A 19,878-nucleotide genomic window follows, 5' to 3' on the forward strand; every position below is an offset into this window, starting at 1 on the left:
TATTTTGTTTCTCTTTGGATTTTGCTGGTTCTACGTATGCAAGGGACTCCAGTATGCTCAAGAGGTCATCTTACCCCCTGGAAACTTCTGGCACCGTCCCACCCCACCCCACACAAGTGATGGTTTGCCACTGTGTTGTTTTGCTGCCTCATGGGACACATTGTCACACCACCACTAGCCAGAAACATGAAGACTGTCTAGGCCAGAGGATGAAAACCTGAGGCCCAGGGCCAAATGTGACCCTCTAGGTTTATTTGGTTCTAAGAATTCTCTCCAGGCCACATCCATTTTTTCCAGGCCACACCCCTGGAGGATACAGAGGAGTGTGTGCAGAAACTAGTCCACTGCACATAAGTAAAATTTATTGTGAAGAGGTGTATGTGACTCTGAACTTATGGTATGGTTTATCTCCATAGATCATAGCATGAGGATAAGGATCAGCATAACTCTAATATGACCAGACACCCTCCATGATGAACTTTGGTGACGCTGGAACTTCCAGCCTCCTGAAAGGCACTCAGGCATATCCTGAGTTCACCGACATAAGGACAGGTAGACATTCCTTCTTCCTCTCTCCACTTCTAGTGTGAGTTTATGGCAAAATTGTCATGCCCACGTTTCTGTAGGACTTTTAAAAATAGTTAAAGGTCCTGGGGCCCAATGCCATGCCAACCCTTACCTTGCCTTCTACTGCCTGATTTTATCCCATTGCCATTGTACAGTCTGGTTATTTTGCTGTTCTCATGGGTCACATAATGTGCTTGCCTGGGCAAGAATGCACCAGTAATTTCAGTGGAACATATTGCCCCAAAAGGCTAAATATTGAACAGGTATCACATCTGCTGTATTTTCGGTGCTTACTGAATACTTTCCTCTTTCAACACAACTTTTAAGTAGAGATCTTTCCCAGTCTGTTTCTGTATTAGAATTGTTTTTTTTTAAAGTTTTTAGATATATTAATTGTTTCATTGCTTGCATGTTTGCCTCACTAGTCTCCTTTGGAAGGAAGAGTATGCTATAAATTTAATTAAAACTAAATAAATTTACTCTAAAGTTTAATTTAATAAATGAAAATTCATTTCACATCTGATATTACTACAATAATCATAGTTACATGAAATGACCCACAGTTTTCATTTTCCTCATTCCTTATATAGTGATTTTTGTTAATTTATCCAGGGAATTTATGAATCACTCCCTCTGAAGCTCCTAGGGTAGCATGCAGTTACAAGAATAATGCAATATAATAACATTCAAACAGTAAAACGATATGAAACACAAAAACAAATAAGCCTTAAAACTACAATTAAAACAAGCCATTCAACATGCTTCAGCCCTTGAGCAAATAACAAAGTATTTGCCTGGCACGAAAAAAGATACCAGAGTGCCTTTCCAGGCAAGCTTCTATGGGTACAGCATTCATAGCCACAAAGCAGTCAGAGCAACAGTCTGTCTAGCTCAGTATAGTCAGAGTTCTCCAACCCTGTCAGTTCTGTGCACACATTTGGATTTTTCAGTGAGTGCTGCTTATTTATCTGTTTGTTTATTTGATTTATAAACCACCCTTCATCATAAGACCTCAGGATGGTTCACAGAATAAAATACAGGATAAAAACAAATGAATAAGTAAAACAAAATAGCAAAACAATAACCCACCCTTCCCAAAGACACATTTAAAAGGCTGTAGAATATTAATCAGCCCGAGGCCTGGTTGGAGAGGAGCGTTTTTTGCCTGGCAGCTAAAAACATGTAATGAAGGCACCAGGTGAACCTTCCTGGGGAGAGCATTCCACAAATGGGGAGCAACTACAGAAAAGGCCCATTGGCACATGAAGAAGAGCCTCAGAGGATGAATGCAGAGTTCAGGACAGTTTATATGGGGAGAGGCGGTCCTTTCATGTATTACAGTTCTGAGCTGTTGGTACCACCCCCCTGGACACTTTTGAAAAATTAACCTGAGCCTTGAAAAGCACATAGAGGTGGAGACTTAGAAGATGTCCTCTGATGAAAGTCCTCAGTGTACTGTCCAGTGTATTTTGGATAGATGGAAACCCTATTGGACAAGGAGCTGCAGAACAAGGGCTACTGTTTATATTACTGCTTCCTGTGATGGAAAAAGTGGCATGAGAAGTGGTGCTAAGTAGTCTACTGAAAGTCATTCACTTCATTCATAGCAGCACTCCCCTACTTTGCACTCTCAAAGATCGAACAATTTGTAAAGAATACAGTGGTACCTTGGTTTACGAACTTAATCCATTCCAAAAGTCTGTTCTTAAACCAGAGCATTCTTAAACCAAGGCGTGCTTTCCCATAGCAGTAGGGGACTCAATTTACAAATGGAACACACTCAACAAGAAGCAAAACTTGTTCTTATTCCAAGGCAAAGTTCACAAACCAAAACACCTACTTCTGGGTTTGCAGCGTTCTTACTCCAAGTTGTTCACAAATTAAGCTGTTCTTAAACCAAGGTACCACTGTATATCGTTTAGGAATGAGATCCATGCAATGGTAACCCACCTCAAACATTTGACTGCGACAATGATTCACTTTGAAAACAAACCCCTTCCACTTTCTATACCACGTCAGCAATGACCACAGGTAATGTTTTTCATACTCAAAAAACACCTTTGCCATCATTTGTGAAAATGATCTTAAGTCTCACCTGTCACAAGCAAAGCCCAACACTATAGGACACAGGATCTTCTAATACTGACTGATAATCTAGTCTGATTTATATATAATATCGACCTGTAATAACCCTGCCAGAGGACAGAACATCCAAGCTGAGGAGAAAGGCCACTAAAAGCTTTACTGTAATTTTGGAAATGCGTTTTCATGACAGGTACAGTGTCAACTGCCTGCTAATCCAAAAGCTTTGTGTAACAAAGTGCGAAACATCAGATTTCCCCCAGTATTTGATTGCCTACAATCATAGCACAACAGAGTAAACATTAACAGCCACGTCACCCTGGAGGGGCAGTTTGTACAGCGTTATATTTTTATGTCTTCTGCTCCTTTGTGAATCTGTGTCAGATTCAAGCCTTGCATAATGGAGTTCAGGTTCTAAGTCACATAAAGTCTATGAATCACTCTTTGCCCATGTATGTAATCTAAACCTGTGATGATCAGGTCTGCAACCATATGGAGAAGCACTTTAATTTTATTAAACTTATACCCCACCCCATCTTGGGTGGGTTAAAACAGTAAATATATAATAAAACACTAAACACACACACACACACACACAGAGGAGGGGAAGAAGGATCACACATATGATCCTTGTTCCTGACCACCCATTCACTTAATTTGCATTGATCCAACACAACATACAACTGTATGCATGGCATTTCAGTTCTCAATTGCCTGAAAAGGACCCTATGTCTGTATGAAAGGGTCGCTATTTGCATACATTAAGTTAAACACATGGAGGTTGAGAGCAGAGCTGTTTTGTCCAATCGTGCTTCCCTTCAGGTATATAATGTAACCTTTGACAACTGCTTAAGTGTAAGTGAGGTAATGCACATGTACACCCATTATGATTTCTGTGAGTGTGCAGCTTGAAAAAAAGTGCTGTAGACTTTACAGCTGCTCACTCGCATGCGTAAGTGACTATGGGCATCTGTTTGCATCCAGGTTGTATGCAAAGAGGTTTTTACAATGCTGTTTTCTTACTAATAGTATTTGTTTGAAAAAGTCATGCTACCTAAAAGAAAGAAATGGGTGTTAAGTTGTGGGTGGACATATCAGATGACACAGCGATTCTTCAAACAGCTCTTGTTTATTCAGAGGCCAGAACAGAACTGAACTGAAGGGTTCAGTCAGCCTGCTTATATAGAGCTCCACTACAACGTAACTGTAACAATTTTCTAAAACTATCCAATCACTGAACGTCACTTTCGATCCCTTATTTGCATAACTATCTACAGTATCCCCCTGCTGGCCCAGGGTGAGAACTTCAGTACATAACAATGGGCATAGTAAGAATTTCAATCTTGGCATCTGCCTAAGCAGCATCCCAGGAATGCAGGCAGAACACTATGACCTGTGGCACTGCATTGGTACAGCTATCATCAACACCCATTCTAAACATTAATGTTCTTGCTGCAGTTTAGTGTTAGGGTGTATCCTCACTAGGGATGGGCATATCTGCCAGTATGGGTTTCTCTCCATTTCTTAATTTTCTGATCTTAAATTCAGCTCTTCACATTTCAACATCAGTTTGCATTTTATTTTAAGTCCTCATGAAAATTTATCTGCATTTTAGTATCATTTCTCTCTCCCCCATACACATTTTTGCAAAGCCATATCCATAATACAATGCATTTTGTGTGTTATTTTCACCAATACACCAATACAGCCTTGCAAGACGAAATTAATTTGTTCCGCGAGTTTTTTCGTCTAGCGAATTTTTCGTCTTGCGAAGCACGGTGTCGGAAAAGTTTTGGAAAAGCTTCAAAAATCACCAAAACCCGCAAAAAAGGCTACCACACCGCGTTCTCTGAGTTGCTCCTCGAAGTCAAGTCGCAACTGTATTAACGGTGTTAAGAAAAAGGAAACAAACTTGCAAAAAACGCAAGACGTTTTCATCTTGCGAAGCAAGCCCATAGGGAAATTCGTCTTGCGAAGCAGCTCAAAAACCGCAAAACCCTTTCGTCTGGCGAGTTTTTCATCTTGCGAGGCATTCGTCTTGCGGGGCACCACTGTATATGCATTTTTGTGCACATTTTACAGTGATGGATTTTTCTCCTGCGTTGCAAAATCTGGAAGAGTGTGAATTTTGAAGGATGGCTGTGTTTTGGTTTGCATCTTATTTTAGAAACTGTGAACTAGGGCTCATCCCCACTTACCTTTACTCCACATTTCTAGGCACAGGTCTGGGCTTTTCAGGTCTGTGTACAACAGATTTTTCCTCTGCCATGACGCTTTCCCATGAAAACCTGTTCTTTGCTGCTGAATCAGAGGAAACAACAATCCACAGAAAACACAGAAAGCTGTTTGCTCCGATTGAGCGATAAAGATCAGGTTTTCCTGGGGAAAGCAGCGAAAAGTGCTTGGACATGGACTGGGAAAGCATGGACCTAGGAAGTGTGAGGCAAAAAGTAAGTGTGATTAAGCCCTTAGGCAGGTTTGCTTTTAAGTGTAGACTCAATCAATCCCCTAATCACTATTAAGACTTAAACTGAATTAATAGACATTCTCTGTTCCTCAGTAATTCTTGGAACTGTAAAGCTTTCAGCAACATACCAATCTACAGTTTCCAAGATTCTTTAGGTGACACTATGACTGTTAAAAGTGACACAAACCAACATAAATCAGTAGTGTAAACAGAACTTTCCAAAATCAATCCTTTTGTGCTTTTCCCCACCCTTAAGTTCACAGTATTTCAGAGTTCCATATTGAGACTCTGGCAGAAGCAGAACTCTGAAGAGAAGAAAAGCAAAAAACTACTCTCTGTATGTCATAAGACTAAGTTTTATATGAGTTCAGCTAGGGAGAGCGTGGGGTGGGGGGAGTCATTCAATTTCCACAGGAGCAACTTTAAAGTAAACAGCAATGCCAAAAAAATCCCCCACACCTATTAATAGAAAATGTCACTCAGACATGGTAGCGTATCAATTCCCATCCCTGTTTGCAGAATCTGGTTCATGGAGTTTGTGTCTTGCTATAACAGTTTCCTTCTGGTAGGACTGAGACTAGAGTGCTTATAAAAATGGGTACTGTATCACCACTGATAGAAGGAATCAATAGACCATTTCTCGGTTAGGAAAGGACTGACAAGCTATCTGGCAGTCGGATGCCGCAGCTGGTATTAGCTTGCCTTCGACTGCCTGGTGATGCTTAAGTTGGCTGTTTCCTGATTTTGCTTTATTGATGTCAGACAAACCTCCAAAAATTGACCCAAAGAAGTTTTACATGATGCACTTTAATCTTTAGCGTAGATCACTGAGCAGAACGTGGTGTGAAAGAAAAGAGCCTTGGCTTGGATGAAAATATAATGGCATGTGGCTTTGAGAACAAATTCTGAACTTCAAGCAGAACTAAAATCAAAGTTACACTATTCACCGTTTTCCCATTCATAATCTTCAGAGAGAAAATACTGATCAAGCTCCCCAAGCGACTGGCAATGGGAGAAGGAGAAGTAAAGGTATGATAGAGCTCAGCTGTGCAAATTGGAATGACCTTTTGGCCAAGAAGGCCAGGCTCTTCTCAAGCACACTATGGAATATTCACACTCTGAAGCCTTGCTTTTATTATTTTTTAAAAGAGAGACTATATTGAGACTAGAATTTCCATAACAGGGAAGTCAGAATACCTGCAAATTTTGATGCACTTGAGATCTGCAGCAATAAAAAAGGTTTCCTCTTATTCCTTTAAGACAATGTTTCTCAAACTTTCTAGTCTAATAGTCTGGTGTGCATGGTGGAATTGGAGGGGAAGACTATTAATTCACCCAATCTGGGTGCTGCATACAAATGTGTGTAACAAAATGCCAACAGCCACTTCTATTAGGCTGGAGGAGCTTTGGGAGTGGACAGCCTGAAGGTGAGGAATGGCAGGAGATAGGAAACATCAGAAGCTGCCTGATTCCAGGCCAGATACTACTTGTCCAACTACTCCAGAATTGTCTACGTAAGAGCACAAGAAAAGCTCTGCTGGATCACACCAAAGGTCCAGCTTCCTGTTTTCACAAGAGCACACTCTCAACTTGGCATTCCCAGCAACTGCAATTCAAAGGCATACTGCCTCATCGCTGGAGGCAGAACATACCCATTGTGACTAATGATTGATAGCCTCACCCACCAAGAGTTTGTCTAATCCTCTTTTAAAGCCATCCAAGTTGGTGACTATCACTACAACTCATGGGAGCAAATTCAATAGTTTAATTATGGGCTGTGTGAAAAAGTACTTTTTTTTTGCTTTCCTTAATCTTTAAACACTCAGTATTTTCAAAATGAGAGAAAAACAAATTCTCTAAAAACTTTCTCTAGACCATGCATAATCTGCCATTACTCACCTTTTCCCTAAATTATAAAGCTCTAAACTATAAAGCCCTTTTCTCATAGGGGAGTCAGTCCAACCTCTTTGGTTGCCCTTTTCTGAACCTCTTCCAACTTAGACTGGCAGAGGCTCTCCAGGGTCTCAGGCAAACGTTTACCCAATTCCACATGTTGAACCTGAACCTCTTCTTCCTTGTTGACCCCAAGCAGAGGCACACTATGACACACATGAGTTCTACCTGCTATTTTTTTGTATGGAATGAGAATGAACTGTATGTACTCCTCCTATCCATAACATGACTATGCTTCCTTGGCCATCATCTTAGCCTCCACTGCACTTTGGTTCATAAAGTGAGGGGAGAAGATCAATTTAGTATTGATTTGTGATGCATGGATTGGGTTTTATTTCTGGTACCCCATGACTGCAGATAGTTTCTTGGAGTCTCAGCTGTTGCTATCAGTGCTGCAGCAAAGCATGTATGAGCAGAGGAAATCAAGTCCACTGCTAACAATGGCAATTAGAGTCAAGCTTTTACATATCCAGTCCTCCCATGAGCATCAAACAGAATAATCTTATTAACCTTCATCCGGCCTTTCTGAAACAACTAATTCTGTCTCTTCTCTAGCCTAGAGTAATATCATTTGTTTATGCAATGGGAGCCCCTAGTAATACATTATTTGGATGGAAATGAATATGTTAATTTCATGTTAAGCCCCCCGCCCACCCCCAAAAGGGAGTAATAACACTGGTCAGCATAAAGCATGCTTGACACTGTGAATGGAAGAAAGAGAGGGAAATGCTTTAAAGTAAATGAGCTGATAACCTCCATTTCCTTTTTTTCTCCAAGTGGTGTGGCAAACCCATGGATCTATGGCCATTTCCACCAGCAAAAGAGAAGGAGAAAGGGGAAAGATGAGCTCCACTTTGAGCTCTTGCTTCCACTGTCCCTGCAGTGTATGTGTCTCTGTGTGTGTCATCTTTCAAATGCATAAAGACACAGAACTTTTCCTTAAGTAAAATTATTTTCAACTGCATGCTTTCTGAAGAACTACACAACCAAGCACCAAGAGCTAGTTGGTTCTACTGATCACAGGCCACTATAAACCCTAGAAAGCCACTGCCAGCCAGTGCAGACAACACTGAGCTACATGGACCACTATAATGTATAAGCCAATTTTCTCTGTTCCTGTGATTAGAGCAACAGGATCTCACCAAAGAAAATTACTGGTCCAGTTCTTAAGCTCTTTGTTCTGCTTCTAGATCTTGAAGGATATGATGTAGCAGAAGTTGAGTGCTTTGGGTTTTGTTTTGTAAAAAGAGTAGCTAGGAGTCAGATGCTGCCATGTGGACTCCTGCAACAGCTGTCTTGGCATCACTGTTGAGATAGGAACCATCGGGAAAGGAGGAAAAGGATTCCTTGAGTTACTCATGAGTAATACTTTGGCCACCTTATGAGAAGAGAAGACTCCCTGGGAAAGACCCTGATGTTGGGAAAGAAGACGAGATGGTTGGATAGTGTCTTCAAAGCTACCAGCATGAGTTTGACCAAACTGCGGGAGGCAGTGGAAGACAGAAGTGCCTGGCGTGCTCTGGTCCATGGGGTCACGAAGAGTTGGACACGACTAAACAACTAAACAACAAACAACTCTGGGTCTTACAGAACCACAAGAACCTACAGAGCTCAGTGCAAATGTGCCAGATATTTTACCTTCTTTAATTATATTTGCTCACAGTTCCGTGCTTAGGTCACTCCTCAGCTGGCAGAGAGTTCTGGGGATGCCCTTTTGCAAAGGGTCAGTTTACATGTATGGTGGGAGAGAACTGGACATCTTTTTATAATACAGTCGTACCTTGGTTTTCGAGTTTAATCTGTTCCGGGAGTGCATTCGACTCCCAGAACAGTTCAAAAACCAAGGCACAGCTTCTGATTGGCTGCAGGAGCATGCTGCAGCCAATCAGAAGCCGTGGAAGCTGTGCTGGATGTTCAGCTTGCGAAAATCGTTTGAAAACCGGAACAATCACTTCCAGGTTTCGATCATTTGGGAGCCGAAACATTTGAGTTCAAAGATATTTGGCTTCCGAGGTTCCACTGTATCTGTTTATTTACAAATATACAAGCACAGGGGAACATACAATGCCCATCTTAAAGAACGCCACTTCCTCCAAAAGCAACAGCTTGCCCTTGTTGGCTTTTAAAAAAACTTACTTATCTAAACAAAAACTATTCATTTCCATTCCTGACCCAAGCAAGAAAGCATAGGAAAGTAAGAAGAGCCTGCTGGCTTAAACCAAATTTCCATCAAGCCCAGAACCCTGTTCTCACCGTGGACAACCAAATGCCTGTGGGAAGCTCACAAGCAGGACCTGAGCATAAAAGCACACTCCCCAATTGTGGTTCCTTGTAACTGGTATTCAGAGGCATGCCGCCTCTTGACCCTGGAGGTAGCTTTTCTTCCATGAAAAATGCTCTAAAGCATTAGCTATTCAGCCATACACAACAGATGATTTCCTCACTTAGTATCACCCAAATCAGGGGTTCTATCTTTGTACCCAAGTTGCAATGCCAAAACTATCTTCCTGTTGTCCACAAGGTAATTTTATGAGCAGCTGGCCCCAAATGCAAATGGTTCTTCCACTTCTCACTAACACATAGTTTCAAAGAATGGTTTCATCAGCCATTGGCTTGATCTTGAGTTCTTAAAATGTGAGAGCATCACTTATACAACTTCTGCTCATTTTATCATGCTCGGAAACTCTCCATTGTTACATTAGGTGGTGGAACTATTAATCCTCTTTCCTTCACCACACGCTCTAGGGAAACAGCAGCCCTGAGTACTAAAGCATTATATTCTCATTGATTCTTCACCCGCTATTAAAATACTGCTTTGCAGCTTGATTAGACTGGGTGCTGTGTTCCATCCTAGAATAATAAGACACTAGATGTTCAGGACTAATCCTGTCTTTTCTGGAACTCCAAGGCCTTTGGACAAGACACTCAGCAGCACTGTGCTGGATTAAACCCATTATGACCTTCCAACAGAGCAGTAGCACTTCATTGTAAATTGCCATCAAATTTGGACCAGACGGTCTTTGGAAGGCAATGGTCTGATGCTAACTAAGATGGTCAAGAGATTGTGGAACCTTTCATGTGCCCTTCACACACCATTTAGGCTATTAAAAGGATGTTGCTGTACCATTGCTGAGAGACTGTGTCCCAGATCCTTGGAAATGAATGATTAGCTGGTGCAGAAGGAGAACATTGGCCTGGATTAAAAGCCAGTCAAGCATTTGGAAACAAAATAGTTTTAACAAGAATGACTGCTCTTCAGAGTGGCATGAACTCTTCTCAGGTCAGAGCTATAATCAGTATTAATTTATTGAATTATTTACAAATATAAAAGCACAGGGGAACATACAATGCCAGTCTTAAAGCAACACCACTTCCTTCAAAAGCAACAGTTTTAAAACACAGCAAGCAGCTGCCAAATATGTCACTCAAGGTCCTATATAGAATTTGACAGCAAAGCCACAGCTCTATTCTCCACAACAAGAAGGAACACGTCCCTGCTGGGGATTGAACCAAAAGCCCTCCAATCCAAAAACAGCTGTTCAGATTACTTAAGTCTTGAATACCTAATGCAAAATGGTTCCCAATGCATTATATATATGGCACATGTGGTGCAGAGCTGGAGGGCTCTTGGTCCCTTGGTAAAGACATACTAGCTACAGACACAGAGAAAACAGACGTCTGCTGAGGCATGCTTCTATTTTAGGACCATGGTTTGCATGAAATAGGTTCTCCATCTTTAGAATAAAATTATATTTCACAGGGCTCTGTTTATTAAAATAAAGCCAGAGTGAAACATATCAATTTTAAAAAAAATAAAAGATAGCCTTGGAATTCCATTGCCAAGGGATATGAAAAAAATGTGATTGATGCTTCATAGTATGCACTTGAAATTTGCAAGGATGTGCAGGCATGTGGCTTTTAACTGAATGCTGTCAGTGTTGTAACTGACCCCACCTGGTCCAGGAGCACAGCTGCAAATAAGCATGTTATTTTACAGAACAAGGCATAAAAGAGCAGGCTAGCAAAACAGCTGGCAGGGGGCAACAATTTCAGAGTGTGAAGATAAAAGCTTCCCTACCAACATGGAATGGGGATTCTTTTGCTGTTGCTCGAGATGTTAGAGGAGAAAATCACTGATGTTCTACAGTCAGTGAATGGTGGGTTTCTATACACAAGATGTAGTGATTTGCAGGCTCCCAAGCCTACCTGGGGTTTGGCTTTACCATCAGCCTGATGAAGACTGAGGTCAGGATTTTGCCAGCACTCCACACATCAGCATTGGTGACCACATACTTGAGGTGGTAGACGATTTTGCCTACCTTGGTTCTACCATAACCAGCAACATTTCCATCAATGTTGAGCTGGACAAGCACATTGGCAAGGTAAGCTATGGCAATGGCTTGCCTCTTCCAGAGGCCATGGGAGAATGTGATGTCTACGACCAAGACAGGATGCAGGTCTACCAGGCTTGTGTGATGAGCACACAGCTTCATGGTGGTGAAATGTGAGCAACTTACACCTGCCAGGAGCGATGCCTCAGTGCTTTCCACATGCACTATATCAGGAAGGATTGGGGCATCATACGGCAGGATAAAGTCTCAAACAAAGATGTGCTGTCCCAAGCCCATATTCCCAGCATGTTCACACTCCTGTCTCAGCCACATCTCTGCTGGCTTGGTCAGGTCCACAGAATGGAAGATGGCAGGATCCCCAAGGATGTACTCTACAGGGAGCTGGCTTCCGGCAGCAGGTCCAGGGGCAGACCAACTCTACATTACAATGATGTCTGAAAATGTGATATGAAGACTGGCAACATTAACTCTGCCACGTGGGAGTCCCTTGCAGATGACTGCAGCACCTGGAGACAATCAGTCAGGTTGTGTATCCAAAACAGTGACCAGAGGAGGAAATGAGCACTGGGAGGAGCTCAGAAAGAGGAAACATCATAGCACACCTGCACCAGCAAAATCAAATGACTTCATTTGCCCCAACTGCAACAAAACATGTCTCCCCTATATCGGTCTCTCCGGCCACAGCAGGCACCGTAACTCTCCAACAGTATGACTTCACCCTCAAAGATGCACTCTTCCATAGCCTCCCAAGACAGATGGATGCCAACCAATCAATAACTGATTTGCAGGCAAACATTTGGGCTTAGTATTTAAACATGCTTACTAGGGATATAAATCCCTAAGAACTTAAATGGGCTTACTTGTGAGTTGACAGAGGGAGCTTCCAGACTGTCCTTAGATTGCAGTTGGGATTCAATTACATACCAGCAAATTCAGGTTACACAATTAAAATGATGAAGGGATGCACTGGAAAGGGTGAGATTGCTTGATGCAATTGCATTTAACTGCAAAAACAAGTAAGAATGAATGGTCCATAAGCAGGGATGATTTATAACCTCCCTGCAAACTCTGTGCAAACAAATCACAGGAACAAAGGAAGCAGCCTTATACCTACTCAGACCATTGGTCCACTGAGCTCAGTATTGCCTACATTCACTGGCAGCAGCTGTCCAAGGTTTGGGACAGGAATTTCTCCCAGCCCTACCTGGAGAAGCTTGAATTGAACTTTGGACCTTCTGCATACAAAGCAGATGTTCTACCACTGAGCTACAGCAATTCCCCTTAAGATGAATGTCTAATAAATGGGTCAGCTGGACGACCATGCCTAGGACTGGACTGTAAGTAGGATTGTTGGAGAATTCTGGTGAAAAGGGAAACAGGAATGGAAATGGTTGAATTTTTTTTTAGATGTCCCATCTTTGCAATGGAAGTCAATCCACTGATTACAACTGGTATTTGCAGGTGTTGTTGCAGTCAGTCTGCAAACAATACAGAATTGATTAGGCCACTGCTTGCATTGTGTTTCCTTTCAACTGAAATGAACAGGATGGAATAATGTCAACCTCATCTATGCAATTTAATAAGTTACATAATTTCGCCACAGTGGGCAGTGAGTTGAATAATGTAGTTTGGGGTGGAAGATGAACTGCAGCAGAATGGAAAGAGCGCTGCATGTGACAAATACATAGTGGAAAAGAAAGTGCCTTCTTATGTCCTCAGCTGTTAATGTTTTAAATCAACATGAGCTTTCAGGGTAAAGAAAAGTGAGGAAAAGTCAAAACCTCATTTGTTTGAATTAGAAATTAGTCTAGGAGGTCTGAGATGCTATGCTCTGCATTCTGTTTGAAAGGTTTTGCATCCATATGCAATTATCTAGGAAGATGTGCTTTTTGTTTGAACTTACTGTTCCTTTTCCTAGCTAACTTTCCTCCCTGCCCACTGATTTAGAAATAAAAACCTGTGTACGGTTTCCTGTAGTTCAATTTCATGCAGGCCTTCAAAGGCTGCATAAATATACATCTAAATACTAAGTGAGCAACACTAATTATGTAAACAAGAAACATGAAAAGACAAGATGAAAGCTGGGCTTGGGACACAGGTGCTTACTAAGTAGACCAAGACAAGTGCTAGGGACTAAGAGCCTGGGCTTCTGTTGTCTTCAGTAAATGCTGCAGCATCACTTGAGAAAGTGGCCTTTTACCCTTCCAAAACAATCCCATCTTGCGGAATTGGGGAAACCACATAGGCGATATATATATCTATATATCTATATATCTATATCTATATCTATATCTATATCTATATCTATATCTATATCTATATCTATATCTAATCTATATCTATCTATCTATCTATCTATCTATCTATCATCTATCTATCTATCTATCTATCTCTCTATCTCTCTATATTTATATATATATCCCCTCTTTTTCTCTTACACACATACACAGACACTCTGAAGCCTTTCCAATGCCAGCATAAATGTAAACTCTGTGGGTTTTGATACACCAAGCCCCACAATGGGGTGGATTCAGAGTGCATAATGAGGCTGACAGACACTGTTTTCTGATGGCAGCAAATCCCTCCCCCAAAAGGATCCCTAGTCAAGTCATTGGGATGTGTTCAAAATAGCGCTAAGTCACTGGTTCCATCAGCTCAAGAATTTCTCCTTGGGCAATGGCATATTCTCCCCCTCTGTGTGTCCCCCCAAAAAAAATCTGTTCTGGGGTCTCCCCAACCACAGAGCAGATTTGGGAAGGGCACGAGGGTAGGAGAGCAGGGGAAGCCCTGGTGCACTAGAACCAATCATTATGTTTGCAGAACTATTTAGCTGAATACGGCCCATAGTATGAGTGTCATAGTCAATTAATTTATTTGTATATCATATTTCCCACATGTACATTGTGCTTGAAGTGGTTCACAAGACAGGCAATTTAAATATAATAACCCTATTTATAATACATCACAGTATAACATTTTCCATTCAAAAATGACAGTGTTTTCTGTGAGAGAGGAACAAAATGAGGAACAGCTTAGGGGAGGCAGGAAAAAGGTTTAGTTATGAGCAGGGATGGGGAAATCTGTTTCTCATTTTTCCAGTTCGGTTCTCTACAATTCCACATCACTTTGTGATTATTTTTCAGAAAGTCCTCATGAAAATTTATCAGTATCTTTGTACCAATTTCTCATATACTTTTGTATTAAATTTTGCCCAATGCAAACATTTTTTGCAAGCTAACCCCTTTCATAGAATACATCTTTATGCACACTTTAGCCTATCCATTTTTCTTCACCTTACTTGGTTGGAGAGCTACATTGTAATATTCAGAAAAGTCCAAATTTCAAAGGATGACTTATGAATTGTTTCAGGAAGTATGAATTAGGTACATTCACCTTTGACTACAAGCTGAACCAAATTCCTCCTCCCTCCCTAGCTGAGGGAGGGGAGAGGAAACTCTTTAGGGAAAGGGGAAATTCGAGGGAGAGTCAAGAAAGAGGAATGGGAGAAAGGTTTACAGTAGTTTGCAGGGAGGCTATTCCAACATTGCCCCTGCTGCAAGTGCCCGGTTTTTGAGGAGCACCTGGGCATGGTGCTTCTAGTGGTTCCTCCTCCAAGAGTGCATCCATAAGAACATAAGAGGAGCCTGGTGGATCAGGCCAATAACTCATCTAGCCCAGCATCATGTTCTCATAACAGCCAATCAAATGCCTGTGGAAACCAGCAAGCAGAAACTGAGGACAAGAGCATTCTTGCTTTTTGTGGCTTCCAGGAACTGGTATTCAGACGCATTACTGCTGCTGACCATCTCTCCCTGATCTACCCATTCGCTGGCCTCTCCTGGAAAGAAAAGCCAAAGGTTATTCTTTTCCCTTGGTCCTCTCACTACTTGCTCATTCAGGAAGGGCAGCTGAATAGATGGCAGCGGGAGAAGCAACAAGAAAAAGGAACAGCAAGGCTACATATTGGCAGCAGGCCCCTTTATCTGGAAATGAGCCTCAGCAGATGCCCAACAATGGAGACTTCTGATGTCAGCTCCCTCACTACCCACCAGTGGCGTAGCGTGGGGGTGCAGGGGGGCCGGCCGCACCGGGCGCAACATCTGGGGGTTAGGGTTAGGGGGCGCAAATCCACGGGTTAGGGGGCGCAAATTACTTGCCTTGCCCCGGGTGCTGACAACCCACGCTACGCCACTGCTACCCACCATCCCTGTCAGAACCATGGGATGAAAAGCCAGCTGGCTTGGCCCCAGCCGGAGCGTCTCCCTTCTCAGCTTTGCCGCTGTGGAGATCCATCAGTCATCCTCCTCCAACGTTCGTCTGCGACTTGTGCAGCTGTGCACAAGCACACATTACTCAGCAGAGTAAACACACAACAGATCAGGCTTGAGGCGTGGATACTATACTAAACTACGCATTTATTATACATAAATCAGGACAAAGAAAAACATGGCGTCTGTCCTTGTTGTTGTTCTTGGAGAGAGGGAAAACAAAAGCAATACAGAGCGGATGTTCCACTCACGGGACTCCAGCCATCTGTGCTGGAATGTAAACAGACATGTGACATGTAACAGTCCCACATATCTGCAGCTCGGGAGGAGTGTAATTCCTACTGTAACTTCTTACATGTGCCCTCACTTTATTCCACTCTTGTAAGAAACCCATTGTTACACACACACTTCTGTAGAGGCTTCCTCAAAGCATAACTAGCAGTCAGCCTCCTAGAATCAAGCCCTTTCAGGTCTGCTCAGTTTCCTGTGTGATTAGACACGTGCAAAATTCTGTCAGGTGACTTCATGCCTGGTGAATGTAAGGCAACAAGGCTCAGAAGATCCCAAGCAGCTCTAACAGTTGAACCCAAGGGGTTTGTTTGTTTTTAATGAGCTGTTTCTATTAAGTTGCAAAGAACAGGATACTTCCCCCCTGCAAAAGAACTGATTTTCTCAGAAGCCCTATTCACAGTACACGTGTGATGGGGTTCTAATTCCAGTGAAGGTATAATGCATATTCCAGTGCATATAATGTCTTCTTTCCCTAAATTACTGTAACCTAGTTCATTAATTATAACCCAATTCCTTATTCCAGCAAAGTGATAGCAAGGGCAGCACTGCATAACCAGCATAAGACTCTGTGGTACTGAGCTCTTTCTTCTATGCAGCAAACTGATGAAGGCAGTTTAGGCAGTTTTGTTGGCAGCGCTAACAGAGATTAGATGGGTGAAAAACATTTTAAAATTATGTGCATATGAGTGGATGTTACATAACAAAGTAAGTTCAGACTGTTGTAGCATTGTTCTAGTTAGGGATTAACTTTTCTGAAAATCTCTATGTCAAAGAAGCAAGCCTTTTTCTTTTCTTTTTTTACTGCCTCCACTAAAAATAAGAGAAATCTTTACACATTGCATGCATTTTTATAGTATGCATATTATGTGTCTATGCACCCCAGATTTCCTAAAGTAACCAGCAAGTGAACAGATGGCTACAAGAATGCATGTAACTGTGTGAAAAACTGCGAAAATACTCAATTTTAATGAAAGTATCCTGTAGAAACATGGGGCTTGATTTTTTTAATACATAGTATATGTACAACATATAATATGTTGGTTGGATGAGATGGTTGGACAGTGTTCTCGAAGCTACCAGCATGAGTTTGATCAAACTGCGGGAGGCAGTGGAAGACAGGAGTGCCTGGCGTGCTCTGGTCCATGCGGTCACAAAGAGTCGGAAATGACTAAACAACAATATGTACAACATACGTGAATTTTGCATATAATTAGTTGGCCTTTTTATTTTTAATTTTTAAAAAACAACCAAAAAAGCAACAATGCAGGCAGTCGATGCAAGAGGCAGTTCTATGTGGACAAAATTCAAACAGGTCAGAACCCACAAAATCAAGATATAAATCAATTTAAAACAGATCCCTCCTTTACCTGTCAGTCATTCCAACAGACCCTTAGTAACCAAGTATTTGTCTGAAGAAAGGAATAGGAAGATGCTCACACAGCTGGCTGCTTCAGTCGTGGTGGTCTCCACATGAGTGCCTCAGACTGCCCAGGGCCATTGCCGCCCTCACAGCTAGATGTTGCTGATTCAAACGAATAGTGCCTCTCCATGTGCACATTCTGGCTGTGAGCTTAGCAGTAGCCCTGTGCATTCCTAATGCACTCATGTGTGGGCTGCTGGTGGCAAGTATCAAGAACTGACTCCAGGCAGCAAAACTCTCAATGCACCTAGATTTTGTACTCCAGCACCTTTCTTATGTAGAAAGAGGAATCATGCCATACAGCTCAGATTGTTTCTTCACGAAGAAGTAGTGATAGGGCAAAGGGGATTTCAATGGGTCTACACTGAGCATGACTTAGCTGGATATATATCTTAACTGCATGTATATACTAAACCTCTACACCACTTTATAACCAGAAAATATTCCAAATCAATTTACAATACCGTAAATTCAAAACAACAACAAATCCAAAAAGAAAATACATAAGCAGAAAACTAAATCAGAAAAACAGCGACAAAAAGCATCCACTGCTCATCAAAAAGCTTCTGCTTTTGAAACAAGCCAAACATAAATGAAAACATTTGCTTCTACCATACCAGAAGAAATGGAGAAAGTGCAGTCCATGGAAGGGTGTTCCCCAAACTCCTACTTTCCCCTTCTACAGAGGCCAAGTTGGCCTCTGAATAAGATGGAGCTTGAAGTAGAGGCTGATTGTAAAATTATGGGGAGGTAGTTTTGGAGTAGAATAGGTGTGGGGATCCTTTGTCCCTCCAGGTGTTGCCAAACTGCAGTTCCCATCTTTCCTGGCCATTGGCCATGCCTGCTGGGGCTGATGGGAGTTGTAGTTCAGCAACATCGGGCAGGCCAAAGGTTCCTCAACCCCTTGGAGTGCTCAGAAGGAAAGAAGCTGGGGAAATTAGCATGGAGCATCTGACACCAAGAGAGAATGCACTAGTGAGATAATGGGCTGTGGGACTGCTTGTAGCATGAGTGCTTTCAGAAAGGACTGGAGGCACAGCACCACAATAAAATTCCATTATGGGTTTTGTATTGTGGCTTTTGCAATCACCATATTCAAACTGAAAATGAATTGCTTTTTCCAGTTTCAGAAAGTTCATTGTTAAGATTTCACTTGCATTTTATCATCCTCACTACTATTTGGCAGTGCTTCTGAAGTCCTATTAAGTTTGCTCTCTACCGAATATTGAAGCAGCAAGTTGACAACCTGAAAGGACCATCTGTTTGGCTAAACACTGATGCACATGGCTACTTCAATTCAGTAAGTGTATTCAAAGTGGCCAATTCACTTCAGCAGTGATCTCCAAAGAAAGGTCCCATTGAAGTTGGCGGAAAGCCATTCAACTGGCTAATAAAACACTCGAGTAGGCCGATAGGCACAAATAAGTCCACTTTCCTTTCTCATTGTTGAATATTACTCAGTGAAGTAAGGACTGCACAAGTAGGACCTAAATGCACCTTTGAGAAACTAATTTGGTTGTGAAGTTTAACAAATGATGATGTCACTGAACCTCTATTGCCCATTTCTGAATGGGTTCTTTTTATATTAGGACATGAAAGAAGGTGGAACGAAAGAAGATATGGAGTTTCTAATCTTCAACCAGTGCAGAAAAAAGATAAAAAGGATTCAAATGCAGAAGTTGTTAGACCTGCAGAGAAAAAGCAGGTCCTTTGTATAGCCACCTATTAAGAGATAATAGGAAGAATGAACACATTCTGGCCTTGCATGCTGGTTTCAGTGAACTACCATTATCACACTGTTCATGCTGTTTAATTAGGAACAGGGGAGTGTGGCAAACTCAGAAAGCTGGCTTTTTCAATGTCTCCCAATTGTCTTTGTTGAATTGGGGTCACCACAATTTTTTGTGTTGTTGTTTTTATTACACACTGTGCTTTGTTTTAAACATTGTGATCCAACAAAGCAGACTTTGATGATACTTAGTGGTGCTTATTGACTTCCCTTACTTGTCCCAGTTGTATTAGTGGACCTCAAAATACCCATTTCTCTTTTGAGTCTCATTATCTTCCAATGTATTAATTTGAAAATAAAGTTTTTAAAAATGTTTTTGGATATAATTTTTAACTAACTTCTTTCTATGATCTTTGTACGTCGATTTTAAAAACTTTTTGTAATTCAGACAGTAGGTGAAATATTGCATTTGGTGGGAAAAAATTTGTTAAGGGGTGAGAATTCTTTCCCCTTCCCTCTTTTTTGGGGGGACACTTTAAAACGAATAAAAGGTTTTTGGTTTTTTTTAAAGAACATAGTGTGTTCCATGCGGCTATTTCCCTCCTTTTATTTCTCTGCCACTTGTATCTTATTATGACTTACTGAATCTGGTGCCAAAATGCCTTTGGAGGCTTCAGTGGCATATTTCTGTAGGCCAGTAAACAGCCAGCAGTCTTGCCCTGAGTACAGAAACAAGCTTTACACTACTG

The 19,878-nt window shown here is 41.6% G+C and overlaps 1 protein-coding gene across 3 annotated transcripts in view; it reads right to left on the reverse strand.

The window, feature by feature from the left end:
• RALY (RALY heterogeneous nuclear ribonucleoprotein) overlaps positions 1-19,878 on the reverse strand; it is a 212,689-nt gene that overhangs the window by 165,303 nt on the left and 27,508 nt on the right. The window contains exon 1 of one of the 3 annotated variants that reach the window (XM_081196677.1): positions 12,282-12,398. The exons of the other annotated variants lie outside the window; for them this stretch is intronic. The gene's annotated coding sequence lies outside the window, so the exon portion shown is untranslated. Of the gene's footprint in view, positions 1-12,281; positions 12,399-19,878 lie in introns of those variants that run through there. 3 annotated transcript variants of the gene reach the window in all.

Source organism: Podarcis bocagei, assembly GCF_964188305.1.
Source record: "Podarcis bocagei genome assembly, chromosome: 5".
NCBI classification, from domain to species: Eukaryota; Metazoa; Chordata; class Lepidosauria; order Squamata; family Lacertidae; genus Podarcis; species Podarcis bocagei.